We start from the raw sequence: 11012 nt of genomic DNA, 5'->3' as shown, positions 1-11012 counted from the left end.
TTTGGACTATTCATTCGGGTGGTAGTTGCGTTTAGAATTGGAAAATGCTTGAAAATAGAACGTGATATCGATAAGCGACTTATTTGTGGTTGTGAGTGAGATCTTACTTAAGCACGAAAAAAAAAATTATGAGATTTGAATTTTATTGATTGATCGCTTTTTGTTTAATGTCAAGTGGGAATGTTTCATGCATATTCAGGACGATAACAAATTAAAAATAAATCAAAAACGTTCTCTAGTAAACACATTTTGACCTGAAACGGTCATTTTGTTATGAACAGCTCTTAACAGACTGAACAAAAAGCATTAAGTCATTTTCAGTCTTTCATTTATTTTTCAGACCTATCCACTGCGGTAAATTCAGTACTGTTCAGACAATTTGCTTGCAGTCAATTAAGATCTGTTCAGTTTATTTTCAGACTGTTCAGTAGTTGTTATTTACCTGTACCATGTGTACACATTAACATCATACTAAATTATCTTAAAAGTTTCTGAACATTACTGATTTTGCTGAATTAAATTCAATGCAGTGTTAAGGAAGCAGTCTTTTGCATTGGATTCCCAGGATCCGTCAAAGCCGGAAAATGGTTATGAACTATTTACTGTAATTGGCATTCAATTCATCAGCTTGTTTAATTGCAGAAGGACTGAAATACACCTTTCCACTATTCATTTGTATGCACGCCCCCTTAGCAACACATAGCATTTAAGCATCCAAACTCAAGCTTATCAAGAAAATGGCGGTAATTATGAACCTTGAATAATAACAGGGTAAATAATTTGTTCTAGCAAATGTAAAATGGGAGCAAAATTTTTTTCAGATAATTGATTTCCTTTTGCGTTGCATTCGCGATGAATGTATAAGATCTTAAAGAAATATATTGTCCATTTATTCTGAATAAAAAAAACAATTAAAATATTGCAGATTTGAAGCTTCTGAATTACCCACATGGAAATATAGTTTTACAACAAGATATAGAATAATACATTACATAAATGATAAATTATGATAATAAATTACAGGTTTAATTCAGCATGTTTAATGAAAGCCGATAGGTATGTTCACTATATAGTAAACACAGCATGGGTCAACTTGTAAAACAAGCATCATTGCGCCAGTACCTTTTAGATATTTATCAAATAACATTTGGCAGATTTTCTGTTTTTATATCCAAAAATAACTTAAGGATGATTTAAATTCTTATTACTAAGTAAAATATAACGATAAAATATAATTATTCGAATCTTTGTATAAAGGAATATTTTTCTATTGTACTTGTCTTTTTTAAATGTATATACAACCCTTGACCTCTAAAGGAATATTTGCACATAGTACTGCATGACCCGTTTTTCAAATTGAAATGTATCCAAAAGTTCTTAATTCTTTTCCTTTGTTGTAATATATATATATATATATATATATATATATATATATATATATATATATATTAAAAAAAAAGGTTAAGTACAATCTGCAAATACTCCTCCTACAGAAGACCAGAGTCATATTAGAATTGTATATAAATATGACAAATCATCTTAACTTTTTATGAAGCATCTATTCTAGCATACTTTTAAATTGAATATTTGTGTTTCATCCCTGTCATTTTTATATATCTTGTACCCAAAAAGACTACAAATATTATATTCACTACATCAATCCGTTTCATAAAGACTTTCAGATCAGTAATTCTAATTAATTTACATCTCATTGTAATGCGGTTTTATAACCCTCCAGATTAATTTTAAGGTAGGAGCCAGTGCACTTCCTCTAAAATGTTTTGATTTTAAAAAAAAACATGGAATAGTTCTTGTATAAATATTATAATGGGAAACGCAAATTTGTTATATATCTTTGTAAATTTTTGCGTCCATATTATGATATTTTGAAGTTTTCAAATTCCATATTTTGCTTAAAGTTGTCAACTTGACCTTCCTTCTTACATTTATTGCATTCCCAAAAACAAAAATATGGACAATTTATTTGTGAAAATTTAAAGAAATGTTGGATCAAATTTACTGTCTAAATGATAGTGTTTGATCGAAGTTATGGCTGACAATCTGTGCTGCTATCAAATGTTTATATACGTGTTAAATGTACCCCATATTATTGGTTAATTCATTGATGATTGATAGGAGAGGGAAAGGTGTATAACGCATATATCTTTCATATCTTAGCCAATTGTTGCTAGTTGGCTGAATATTTTATTCGATTTTCTTTTCATTTAAATTATATTAATCATTTATGTATGCAGTCATTCGTCATCATCATAAATATTATTTTGTTATTAACAGTACTATCATAATCTTTAGTATCATTATTTATTTGTTATCATTATCATTTTTATTAATATTACTGCTATTATCATTATCAATAGTATTATTTTTAATTGATTATTATTATTATCATTATTATTATTATTATTATTCGTTTTGTCATCAAAGGCTCCCATTTTTGTATTTTTATTGTTAAAGGAATTACCAAAGCGACCTATAAAGAAGACACTATGAAGAATCTGATGTTGATTGTCTTTATGCTGTTCATAACTTTAGGTAATATGTCTGGATAATCTATTTGATCCACCCATTCGTTGTTTATGTATATTCACATCGAAACACTAGTACAACAACCCGATGTTGCACGCGATGTCTTTAAACGTATTCGCTCGTTATTGGACGGTGATGAAAAAAAATATTTTTAGTAGGTAAAATACAAAATATTGTCAAACCGTTTGTGCGGTCCTCAACACATATGTTCATTAAATTTCATGTTTTATCAGGGTTTGTTTTTATAAATATCACTTTCTCTTCTACTAGGAAGCTTTTGAGAAAGCCTTAACATGAAAAACAAATCCCTAAAACATATTTTCCAATTATACTGGATGGAGAATGCAGGCAAGTTACAAAAACAGATGGACAAAGACATATAAGGGTGACTTGATTCGGAATAAAATTCAAACGCTCGACTATATCAACCAACAAACGACTGGAAAACAACAGTCATATTCCTGACTTGGAACACTCATTTTCCGAACGAAATGGTTGTTTAATCCTGGTTTTAAAGCTGGCTAAAACCTCCTTATATTACATACTTTCACACTATATCTCTATATTTGAAATAAAATTTAAATAAGTTTTAACCAAGTAATGATATTTCTATATTTTCTGTAACTTTGCTATTCTAATTTAATGATAACGTATAAATACAGGGATATTATACACCCTCTTAAAAAAAGCCATGACAGGTATAATTCTTCGGATTGTTTAGATGAGATAAAGTGTCATATTAACCTTACCTACTAAACATATTCTCGACATTGCATACATTATTTTCAGTGTTTTATGAGTTTTTGTCGCCAAAAGAAACTATTGAAGGTCATAGGGAAATGCTCAATTATTGAAATAAAAAAAAGACTTCTGTCAGTTTTTCAGAAATGTTTTATTATTGCGTTGTTTTCGTTTAAGATATTGTGTATTCTACACATGATTGTGCTTGTACGGCGCACGTGGATCCAGTTTGCTCCACAACTAATGAGACTCACGGAAATGAAGGTTGCCTTCATTGCGCGTAAGTTTTATATAAAAAAAACGAAAATTCTCATTCTATACCTTATATTATTCTATATTATAAAATAAGTATTTACTCAAACCCCGAAGTTAGACGTGACGTATATAATAATGCATGCTGGGATAAACTGAATGCTAAATACATGAATGGGTCTTCTTTTCACAAGTTATTTTTAACAACTTGAATATTTATGTCTTGGTGAGCATATTTTTTCTTACAATTCTGAAGTAATATACTGTAGATTCATTATTATTCGTTGGATACCAATTTTCGTGGATTTCGTTGGTACAGGTGAACCACGAAATTGAATGTTCAACGAATGACAAATTTTCTATAGGCATGTATGCAGACTTCGGTAAAACCACGAAATTAAATAGCCATGAACATGTGAGTATTCCCAAAAATTGGTACCCACGAAAATAAATGAATCCACAGTACATATATACCTATAGCTAGACTGCAAAATTGATTGAATGTTGGGTCGATCTAGTTAAGATCATAGAAATCTGGTTGTCAGCAGAATACCTCCCTTACCATCATATGCATGTTATTGTGTAATCTTATAAGCTAAATCATAGTAATATCTGAATAACACATGCTGCTGATTAGGGACATGCCTATCAATTGATGTTCCCTGTCGAAGAACGCGGTCTCGCTCAGGTGATTCCCTTAGCCTTTTTTTGTTACCTTGATTTGAACATTGCATGATAAATTACTGTTGCTAAAAATTAAAAACGATTATGAACACTAAATCCAATGCAAGTCATTTCATTGCAAATTTTACTCCAAAATAAAATCTATTGTAACCGAAATTAAAAGTAAATACCCCTCACCCCACCACAAAAAAATAAATCTAATGCGTCCGAAGCGCTTTTCTGGATTTACCTTCATCAGGAACGCTCAAAGCCGAATATTTGAGAGCCAAGGATGTATAAGAACCGAAACAGTTGAAGAGCTATATGACCAAAAAGTACCTAAAAATAGTCAAATCCATCTTAGGCCAACTTTACCTGAGGAAGTTGAAACCTCAGTTAAGCTTTCAAAATAATTCTTTTGTTGAAATTAAGGTCATAAAGGTAGTTACCAAACAAATGGTAATACAAGGTTTACAAAATTGATTTCAATTTCCTTTTTTTCACCGCCATGCTGGTTGTGTAGTAGCGTGCTCGCCCCATTTACAGAAGATCGTGGAATCGAATCCCGGCGGGTAAAACCAAAGATTTTTAAAATTGGTATTTGCTGCCTGTCCGTTACGCACACTGCAGCATATAGGAGTAAGAGCAGACTGGTTGGCTCGGAAGCAGGAAAATGTGTCCCGGTAGGGTGAAATGTCTTTCTGTGGAATATTTCCTTATAACTAGCGTGTTAAAAATCCGACTTAACGTTTCAGTCTAGTACAATAAATTCATCATAGATACCAGGATTACAATTTTGTATGCCAGATGAGCTAAAATCAAAAACATTTTAAAGGTTACATAAAGAACGAATTACAAAGCAGGGTATATAATCATATCACATTACCATCTTGTATATAATTTACGGTTGGATATTTAACAGTCATTTATCACTTTCATCATCATCCTTTTTCTTTGATGTCTGCGAGCAAAAGTGTAAATTTTAACGACCATATCGATCAAGGTCTATGTGTTAATCATTATGCACGTGCATCAGTGCTTATCCCTTTTGGTCATTTCTCGCCGATTGTTGCACCCAAAACATTCTCAGGAAAATGTGCTCACTATTTGAACGCTGACTTTCGCAACTGGTTACTATCCTGCAGACGATTTTAAGATTGACAAAGATGTTTGGATGATCAAACTTGATAATATAATAAGAAATATCACTAGTAAATGTATTATTGTTTTTCTGTACTTTATAGGCATAAAACAAGCGAAGCGAAAGCTATGCTTGTGCATTCAATACACTGTTTATAAATTCAACTAATAAAACATAAGGTACCAGATATATCACAGAGTTTGTTTTAAGCTGGTTTATTGTCTCTCTCTTTAACGTTGTTCCATGTTTTATATCACACAAAAATTCATAAACCTATTGAACGTCCGGCAGTAGTCACCAACCTCAAAGAAATAATCAAAACAACTGCTGAGTATAAAAGCAGTGCGTAATTATATCATTTTCTCTGTATTATTACAATTTAACGTAAAATATATAAGCTGAGTTGTTCGTGAAAGGATTTGTCACTGATCATTATTAAAAGGCAAATATGTGTGTATTAAAAATCAACAGCATTGTTTCAAAACATTTTAAATGACTGTTAGGCAAGGAACGAATAACTTTCCTAAACAAAAGTCCATGACAGAAGTCGAACAGTTGAAAATGTTATAATTTTTATTTCAGTCATCAAGTTTTAGCTTGCCGTCGTGAATGTCCATGTGTGTGAGTATCTGTGAATGCAACAGTAGTAAGTGTTAAGAATTGTAGTGAAAGATATGTTTAAATAATAGATATAGCGAACCAAACCAATTGTGTTGAATCTTAATTACAGAGGATTATAATAGAACACAAATGAAAAACAACGAACGCACGGAAAGAAAAGTTCTCCGAACAGCGCAACACTCAAACATATTGCTTTGTCCAATATGAACTTTACTCAAAACCGGAAGTGATAAATCTACTCCAGTTCATTTTTAAAAGGAAAATGTGTGATCAGCCATCTTTTGCACAGTTTGAAATATGAATATCACGCAGTTGTAAAGTTTATTAATTGTAGTATTCTCCAGATTTTAGATATGGTTTTATCTGTCTAATTTTCCTAATTACGTATATTTTCCTTTTGTAAAAGTACATCACAACAAACGCACGGAAAGGAAAGTTCTCCGAACACCGCACACTTAAACCTATTGCGTTGTCCAATATGAACTTTACTCAAAAACAAAACGTTCTGAATGCATAATAAGGAAACATTATACTGACTATGAAGATCAACTTAAACAACAAATTTTTTTTTAAATAATCTATATGGTAATGAGTGAGGATTTTTATAGTGCCGCTTCCTCTTGAAACAAATGGTTGGTGTTGATTGATTGATTGATTTATTTATTTGGTGTTTAACACCATTTTCAGCTATTTTGCGGTGGAGGAATCCGGAGATCCCGTATTGAACAACCGACCATCAGAAGGAAACTGACAATCCTAGTCAATTAAGATTGGAGTCGGGTGAACCTGCCACGTGCGGGATGCAAACTCACAACCTCAGTATTGACAGGCTAGTGATACAGTAGTTCGACTACTTAGATAGATGTCTAACAAAAGAAAAAGCAATAGATCAAGGTGTGCCGTGTTTAAAGAATTTGAGGTTTTATGTACGTTTAAGAACCTTTTTTCAGATGCAGCAAGACTTAAAACCATTGGGAGCGTATCACTTGTTTTTGATGGTTTTTTTTGTTGATTCTAATTTCTTCCTTTTTTTCAAGATTTTTTTTTTCTTTAAGCAACAATTATTCATTCATCCAATCGACAATTATTAATTGTTCAATGTTGTTTCCTTAAAACTGATTTATTCTACATTTTTATTTCAGTACTAAGTGAGATGGAATAATATATTTAATATATATTAAAAAAAATTAAAGAAATAAAAATTTCACATTATGATTGTGGGATATTATTGTGAGAAAACTTATTATCAACGAACAACATTGTTAATAACACCATTCCATAAACAAACTATACAAAATACTGAATATTGCGCAACACGAAAAAGAAAAAGAAAACATACCATACCAGAGAGATATCCAAACTCATAAGTCGAAAACATACTGCCAAAGTCATGGCAAAAAAAAACGAAAAACGACAAAACAACAAACAGTACACAACACACAACATATAAAACTAAAAGCTTAGCATAACGAACCAAACAAAAACTTGGGTTGACCTCATTTGTTCGTGAAGGGTAAGCAAGGCTTGCTTCACATGTGGCACCATTCGTGTTGCTTATGTTAGTACATACCCCGTGATAAGTTGAATTCGGTAGGTCACATTTGAGGAAAAACATAGGGTTACGAAATTGTTCAAGGATTTATAAGATAATGTCAGAAAGAAACAATGCTAACATATCGAAAAATATCATATCAAAAACCAACAAGGGATACAAAAGCAAAACCAACACGAGCCCCACAAATAGAACACTACAGGTGCACCCATGTGTTTCGGAAGGGCAAGTATATCCTCATTCACTTTGACATGGAAATTACAGTAATATTTCGCATTTCGTGAACAAGTAAAGAATAGATTTGAGGCTACCACATAGATACCTGCGGTCATCTGTGACACGGATATTCCATAACGGGTAACTAAAAAAAGATGATATAAAATTCACTAAGTTACAGACTTTGCTGTTCACAATATCTTTCATCTGGCATTAATGGTCAATGAAGGGCAATAACTCCAATAGGTTAGAGTCAACAGTAGATCCATTTTTAATAAAATATAAATCACAAAAAAAAGTGAGGAAATTGCATGAATTCTAAACGAGGCAACACCATATGCTCGATAAGGCAAGCGTTTCCTGCTATGCAGCCTCACCAGTGATCCAAGACCAGGAAAAAAATTCGTTGAATTGATGGTTGCAGTTAAAACGTGTGTAGTGTCAATTTTAACCGTTCTTCCTCAAAACCTGCTGGAGGATTTTGTGTAGGGAGCACATCCATGTTGATAAGGTCCTTATTATGTTAACTTGCACGTTCGTACTGTGTGAATTAAGATATGAAAACATCATACGATGGGCAGAGGAGATGTTACTACTTATAAATATGAAGTTGTTAATAGGAAACTGAAATTGTCACGTTTTGTCTCAGATACTAGTTTGAAGTTGGAGTGGAGTGAAATAATGATCATTGAAACAGACCTAACTTGCATGTTGTCTTTTCTTTATTTCAATTCCAGTCGGGTGCTCACTGGAATGCTGCTGACAAACAAACAAAACAAACCACAAGAATTCAGTTAAATTTGGAAAGGAATGAAAACATAAATTTATATAATAAAGGATTAAAATCTAGCTAAATTTTAAAAACATTTTGGGTAAATGCTTCTCTTCAGTGGTTCAAAACAGTCCATTAAAATTTCAATCAATTTCAAAATGTCATTCTCAATTTATCCTACAAAAAAATGATCTGCGGGGCGCAGCTTGATACGACTGCAGAGGTCGAACCCTGAATAGTTGGGGCAAGTATGGACACTATATTCAAACTTGATACAGCTCTAAATTTGGATTGAGATTAAATATTTTGACACATCATAGGTTTCTGACACAGAATAATGTGGTCAAAGAACTAACAATTTTGAAATTGCACTTTTACCTATTATGGTCCAATATCCAAAATGATTCAGCATATCATAGAACCCCAGAAATTTAATTTTTGATGAAATCGAACAGAAAGTTAAATTTTGGACCCTTTGGACCTCAATGTAGACCAATTTGATAACAGGCCCCCAAAATCAAAAATCTAAATACACAGTTAGATTCAACATATCAAAGAACCCATATATTCAATTTTTGTTGAAATCAATCAAAGTTTAATTTTAAACCCTGATTTCGACCAACTTGAAAGCTGGGCCCAAAATCAAAAATCTAAATACACAGTTAGATTCAGCAAATCAAAGTACCTCATATATTCAAGTTTTGTTAAAATCAAATAAAGTTCAATTTTGGACCCCAATTTGGACTAACTTGAAAGCTGGGCCCAAAATACAATTTTTGTTTAATTTTGGACCCTTTATACTTTAATGTAGACCAATTTGAAAACTGGTCCCTAAATCAAAAATCTAAATACACATTAGATTCAGTATATCAAAGAACCCCACAAATTCAATTTTTGTTAAAATCAAACAAAGTTTAATTTTGGACCTTTTGGACCTTAATGTGGACCAATTTGAAAACAAGCCCCAAAATTAACAAGAGTGTACACGCTGTAATGTCTCCCCCGTTTTACTGACAATTGATTTTATGTTGAAAGTCTAAAAGATAAAGGTTTAACTACAAGTGTCACATAAAAGAGGGACGAAAGATACCAGAGGGACAGTCAAACTCATAGATCGAAAACAAACTGACAACACCATGGCCAAAAATAAAAAGACAAACAGACAAATCATAGTACAGATGACACAACCTAGAAAACTAAAGACTAAGCAACACGAACCCCACCAAAAACTGGGGATGATCTCAGGTGCTCCGGAAGGGTAAGCAGATCCTGCTCTACATATGACACCCGTCGTGTTGCTTATGTTATTACAAATCCGGTAAATAGTCTAATTCGGTAGGTCACATTCGTGAAAAGGGAAGGGTATTGTAGTTACGACATAAGGAACATATCCTATATCATCTGTGAAACGGTTATTCCATAACGGTCAACCAACTCGTGATGGCGTCCGTAAAATTTATGAAGGGATGATTTCAACTTCACCATTTGGAACTCTTGGTTTAATAGCTTGGTTTAATTTTTAAAGATCCATGACAATGAGGTCAAGGTCAGATAAAAACTGTTACACAGACATGTACACCTTACAACTATTCCATAAACCAAATATAGTTGACCCATTGCTTATGGTAATTGTAAAACAGACCAAAACACAAAAACTTAATGTTAACCAATGGAAATGAGGTCAAGGTCAGATGATACTGGCTAGACAGATATGTACACCTTACAATCATTCCATACACGAATTATAATTGACCTGTTACTATTAGTATTTGAAAAACAGACCAAAACACAATACCTTAACATTGACCAATAAACCATGGAAATGAGGTCAAGGTCAGATGACATTGGCTAGACAGACACGTACACCTTACAACCATTCCATAAACCAAATATAGTTGACCTATTGCTTACAGTACTTGAAAAACAGACCAAAACACAAAAGCTTAACATTGACCTATGAACCATTAAAATGAGGTCAAGGTCAGATGACACCAGCTACACAAACATGTACACCTTACAATCATTCCATACACCAAATATAGTTGACCTGTTGCTTACAGTACTTGAAAAACAGACCAAAACACAAAAACTTAACATTCACCAATGAACCATTAAAATGAGGTCAAGGTCAGATGAAACCTGCCAGTCTGACATGTACCCCTTACAATCATTCCATACACCACATAGAGTTGACCTGCTGCTTGTAGTATCTGAGAAACGGACCTAATCACGTAACTTTAACCTTGATCACTGATCCATGAATTGAGGTCAAGGTCAGGTCAACTCTGTCTGACTGACATGTAGACGTTGCAAGGAACCCATATACCAAATATAGTTATCCTATTACTCATAATAAGTTAGAAATTCACATGACAAAAAAACTATAATTTTTTTTCAAGCAGTCACTGAACCATGAAAATGAGGTCAAGGACAAAGGGCATATGACAGATGGAAACTTCGTAACATAAGGTATCTGCATACAAGGTATGAAGCATCCAGGTCTTCTA

At 32.7% G+C, this 11012-nt stretch overlaps 1 long non-coding RNA gene across 1 annotated transcript; it reads left to right on the top strand.

Annotated features, from left to right (window-relative positions):
• The first annotated feature begins 2478 nt into the window (after positions 1-2478).
• On the top strand, positions 2479-6018 carry LOC127700899 (uncharacterized). The gene is made up of 3 exons (XR_007981767.1): positions 2479-2553; positions 3466-3568; positions 5927-6018. It is a non-coding gene; the product is annotated as an uncharacterized LOC127700899 (long non-coding RNA).
• The last annotated feature ends 4994 nt before the right edge of the window (positions 6019-11012 follow it).

Source organism: Mytilus californianus, unplaced genomic scaffold (assembly GCF_021869535.1).
Source record: "Mytilus californianus isolate M0D057914Y unplaced genomic scaffold, xbMytCali1.0.p SCAF_5, whole genome shotgun sequence".
NCBI lineage: Eukaryota > Metazoa > Mollusca > Bivalvia > Mytilida > Mytilidae > Mytilus > Mytilus californianus.
The sequence above is the reverse complement of the archived record's forward strand: the minus strand, read 5'-3'. Positions and strand labels throughout refer to the sequence as shown.